Source organism: Castor canadensis, chromosome 4 (genome assembly GCF_047511655.1).
Source record: "Castor canadensis chromosome 4, mCasCan1.hap1v2, whole genome shotgun sequence".
Classification (NCBI taxonomy): domain Eukaryota; kingdom Metazoa; phylum Chordata; class Mammalia; order Rodentia; family Castoridae; genus Castor; species Castor canadensis.
Genome location: NC_133389.1, coordinates 158,296,998 through 158,302,508, shown reverse-complemented (window position 1 = coordinate 158,302,508; position 5,511 = coordinate 158,296,998).

Sequence of the window (5,511 nt, the reverse complement as noted above, 5' to 3'; positions counted from 1 at the left end):
AGGAGACGTGGCAGAAGAAAAAGTCAAAGAAACTTAAAATATGATGCAACCTCTAGTAACAAAGACAGCAAGTGAGCAAACATGAACTTCAGTGCAGTAGTCATAATTCTGACAATGTCTGAATTAGCTTGGAAAGTGGATTACTCCTGCAAATCTCCAGATTATATATCAGACTGACCTGCTCTTAATTTTGACCTTTTGAGACCTGGAGCAAAAGAACTGAGTTAGCCAACACATTTTTATGATCTACAGAACTGTGCAAGATAAATTTGTACTATTTTAAATCACAAAACATGTAACAACTAGTTATAACAGCAATAGAACACTAATACATTCAATTTGTTACAATATTTTTTCTTTTCTAGGATGGTAATTTACCTGTATTTAAGTGGGAATGTTATGAATAACTTATGTTCTTACACTTTGTTTCAATTTGGGACATCAATTGGTATGAAAAATATATTTTGCTTTATATTTGCTTTTTATTAGAAGTATGTCTATGGAGTGTTAATTTTAATATCGATACTAAATTCAATATTTAAATCACTTGTGAGTCAAATATATATCTAACAATCCATGCTAAAATGAAATGTTGAGAATGATGATGTATATAGCAGTTAAACATATTGCATGAAAATAGCTTCTGAAAGACTGAAGATATGCTTTCTGACTCAGTTGGCTTTTTGAGTAAAATTGAGAATGAAAAAGGTAATTGTATCTGAGTACACACACACACACACACACACACACGAGAGGTCTTCAGGATAAATATGTCTCTTAATTAGTGCAGTGCTTTAAAATTGAGCATGGGAACATGAATTAATTGAAGTAGCTATTTTTAAACAAGACTGATGCAAAGAAAATGAATGGATCAGACTAAATATCAGAACCTTCTTTCCTATGTATTTTCTTTTTAACTGAGGGATTTCTCAATGAATTTTTAGTACATGAAATGTACTAATTTTAAAGGTGCAATTTAAAAAATAAATGTATATTGGTTTGCTTCAATAAAACTACCTCTCACATGAAGATATGGATTTTACATATGAATGTCACATTTTTTATTATACAAAGTAAAATGTTACATACTGTATTATATGCTTGATAAATACAAAATATCTTGTTACATGCTTAAAATTTATCAAATACAAAGGCTGTACACTATTTCTATGACTTAGGGTCTCCATTATCATTAAATAGTTTTATTCTTTGTTTTATACAGTATGAGTATCTCAAGTTAGACACTGATTTTTGGCCCCAGTTTGAATATTTTTAACAGATATTTAACTAGTTCATATGAACTCATCGGTAACTGCCAGCCTACTTTTTGCTCATTTTAATGTTGCCTTTCTGGTTTTCTTTTGATACATTTCCTTTTCTTTTTTCATTACTTTGTCTCTAATCTCCAAATTCAAATGTGCATATATTCTATTTTTGTCCAAAACACTTATCTCAATATCACATTTGCTTATGTGAACCACTATGATTTATTGACTATTATTTTCCCATACAACTTATATATAAAATGAGGTTTTCCTTCTCACCTCTTCCTCAGCCAGTACTTTGCAAGTTTTATTTGTACACTTTCAGTAATAATATTATGTCAGTTTTGACAGGTTAATACTTAGAATGTCTTTATCCTGTCCACAGTGAAAAAGCCCTTTTATTTTACTTAGTTTATCCTAAGAACATAAGTAACTTTCTATAATACTACACACTAAAAAGAAACCACTATATGTTTACTTAATATTTTGAACATTTGACCTGCCTTTTCAAAGTTTAAGATTAAATAAATTGAAATTTTAGACCAAATTTACCAATCTATTTTTGTATTTTTTATACCCTTCTGTGACACTTTAAACTTCATGCTCCTGAATAAGTTTTAATGCATGCCATTTGTTCTTTGAAACAATTCCTCCCTACTCTTGACTCATTCTATCTCATGTTCTTTGTTTGCTGTGGTAAATCATTCAGTGCTTTTTTCAGGGAAATTTCTTGACTTGTGTACTTTCTTGACCCCTGCATATCTGATAAAGTTTTCTATTTAGTTGCCTGTGCACTGAAATAATAACTTGTAGAATATGTAATTCTTAGTTCAAAATTATTTTCCCTTTAAACTGTGTATGGAAAGGCACTGGTAGGTATAATCTGAGCTATTTGGAAGGCTGAGACTGGGAGGATTTCGATTTGAAACCAACCTGGGCAAAAAGTTCATGAGACCCCCCATCACAACCAATAGCTGCGAATGGTGGTACAAGTCATCCCAGCTATAGCAGGAAGCTTAAAATTGGAGAACTGAGGTCCAGGCCAGCCTGGGCAAAATAACCAGAACAAAAAGAGCTGGATGCATGGTTCATGCTGTAAAACACTTACTTAGCAAGCATGAAACCCTGAGTTCAAACCCCAGTGCACAAAAAAGCAAAGCAAAACAAACAAAAAACCAATTCTGCATGTGTTGTTCCATTGTCTTCTGGCATTTGGAATTGCAAGAGAAAAAACTGAGATCTGCCTGACTGTTACTCCTTGATAGAAAACTGGATTTCTCTGTCTGGATACTTGTCTCACAGGGTATCTTTGAAATTTAAAAAGAAAAAAACAATACCTAGACATATCTTGGTGTGTTTTTCAATTTCAAGGACAAAGAAAAAATTTTACAAGTGTCCCAACACTTTTTCCTTAAACATTGAAGCTCAGTGTCCTTGTGCAATAAGCCAATGTCAATTTGCAGGAGTGAACAAATATATGATAGAAGAACTTAAAAATCTAGTAGAAAAGAAACTTGATGATTATTTAGTTTATTCCAGTAACCAATAAATGATAAATGTGTAACAACATGTATGCTACCCATACATTTTAGTGTAAACTCATCCTTTACTAATTATATAATATGATAATGACAAATTTTAATGCCAGGTCCACTACTTGCTTTTGTAGTTTGGGCAAAGTTATCATCCCTGAGCCTCTCTCCTCACCTGGAACATAAAGCTCACAAGGTTGGTGTACAGATGAGATGAGCCAATCACCAGAACCTGTGCTCAATGAGCAGCAGCTTTGCTCATTGAGAATCTTCCTGTGACACACATGGTTCTAAATGTTGAGGAGAAAACAGTGAGAAGTGAATAAGACATGTCCTCAGGAGATTCCCAGATGGCAATTAGAGGGAGGAAGCAGAAAGTGTGCTTCCTAAAGTAAACTCTTGGAGAGACACTGGAGATATACCTGGAAGGAAAAACCACCAAGAAGAAGCAAAATCTGACACCTCCACACCTGCAGCCTGCACACAGCATCCCCCCACGACATTAAACGGAGAAACCAGAAGGGCTCCAGGGCCACCAGATGCCAGCTCCTAACCTGCTTGGGACATGCAGACCACCAGGTGAGCAGATAAGCGGCACGCGGTACTCCCTGGGACAAATCAGTACAGCCCTCTGGAGAGACTGACCCCCACCCAGGGAAAAAAGAAAAAAGAAAAAAAATCTGAAGCTGGAAAAAAAAAGACATGTAGCAAAGAGCCCAGGGTGCCCTGAGCTCCAAAGAGGGTGGGAGGGGCACTCCCTCATGCAAACTGTAAATAAACAAGCTGGCCAAGAAGGTGGGTGTGGCACCACCTCCCCAGTGTGCTTGGAGAGGGGAAGGCATCCAACAGGGGCTAAAGTGTGGCATGCTTCACCAGAGAGTGAGGGAGGTGCACCTACACACAAAGCTCTAAATACAAAAAGGACTGCAATTGCGACAGGCAGGTAGGGCTGTATATTGGAGAAAACAAAAGGAGCATGAGTCCAGGAGAACTCTAAATAAACAAAGCCTGCCGGGCTAGGTGAGTGTAAAGCTCATTCCTGAGATCTGCAATAAATAAAACCTGCAGCAGCAGCTAGCTGACAGTAGGTGGCAAGTGAGCTGCAACCTCAGATAGACATCCACAAAGCTGTCTCCAGACTCCTTTCTTTTTTTTTTTCCTTTGATGAGACAATGACAGAACTACTACTCAAACACCAACACCAGGACTGGATGCAAAAGGACTAGCACCAAATCTATTAAGACTGAAACTTTATTGCATTTGAACTTGGGAAATTTTATTTATTTTATTATTCTTATTCTTATTTTTTATCTTATCTCTGTCTCTTTAATGCCTGTTTAGCTCATTGTTGATTAGTACAATATCTCTCCTGGTTTATTTCTTTGGCTCTGTTTTTTTGGGTTTTTTTCCCTTTTTCTTTACCTTCTTTGCTTTCCCTCTCCTCTCACCCTTCCATTCTAGATGGTATCATTGTTATTATCACAAGCTAGACAATGCTGAATTACACACAGTACAGGGACAGTAACAGTAGCAAGAGGAATGATGGGAAGATGGAAAAAAGAGGTAAACCATTTTCCTCCAATAATAAATTAGTACAGGAACCAGAAAAAATAAAGAAAACATATGCCTAGATCCAGACTCCAACAAAATGAAGATAAACTATGCCAAAGAACCCAATGAAGCCCACAAGAATAATCTGAAGAAGAAATCCTGCAAGTAATCAATAAGAATTTTATAGAGATGATAGTGGATATGGTCAGCTAAAATGTACAGGAGACACTCAAGAAATTCCAAGACAACAAAAGTAGAGAATTTGAGAAAGCACAAGAACAAATAAAAGAAACTAAAGAAGCACTGTATAAACACCAAAGTGAAACAAAGAACATGATTAATAAAGAGATAAATGAACTAGGATGAAAATAGACAATATTAAAGAGGAAGTGACTCAGGATATGGAAAACCACAGAGAAAAAGAATGAAACAGAAATGCAAAACAAAATGGAAGGACAAGCAGAAGACATAATCTCAGAACTTGAAGATGAAATTATAATTAAAGGAAAAACCAAAGAACTATTAGTTAGAAAGCTCAAGACCTGTGAAAAGAAAATGCCTGAACTTGCTGACTCCATCAAGGGACCAAACCTGAGAATCATGGGTATTGAAGAAGGAGAAGAGGTGCAAGCAAAAGGAATGCATAATATATTCAACAAAATAGTAACAGAAAAGTTCCCAAATCTAGAGAAAACTGTGCCCATACAGCCACAGGAAGCCTCCAGAACAACAAACTACCCCAGGACATATTATCATTAAAACAATAAGTACAGAGACTAGAGAAAGAATATTGAAGGTTGTAAGAGAGAAAAAACAAGTAACATAAAAAGGTAAACCCATCAACTTCACAGCAGACTTCTCAAAAGAAACATTAAAAGCAAGAAAGGCTTGGGGTGAGGTCTTCCAGGCACTGAATGAAAACAACTTCAACCTAGGATACTCTACCCAGCAAAACTATCATTCAAAATAGATGGAGCAATAAAAGTCTTCCATGATAAGCAGAAACTAAAACAATATATGACCACCAAGCCACCACTACAAAAGATTCTTCAAGGGATTTTGCATAGCAAGTGCAACTCAACATAACCATGAAAGGGCAGGCCATACCAAACTACAGGAAAAGAAAAAGCAAGAAAGTAGAGAGTAACATTGATTTAGATCCA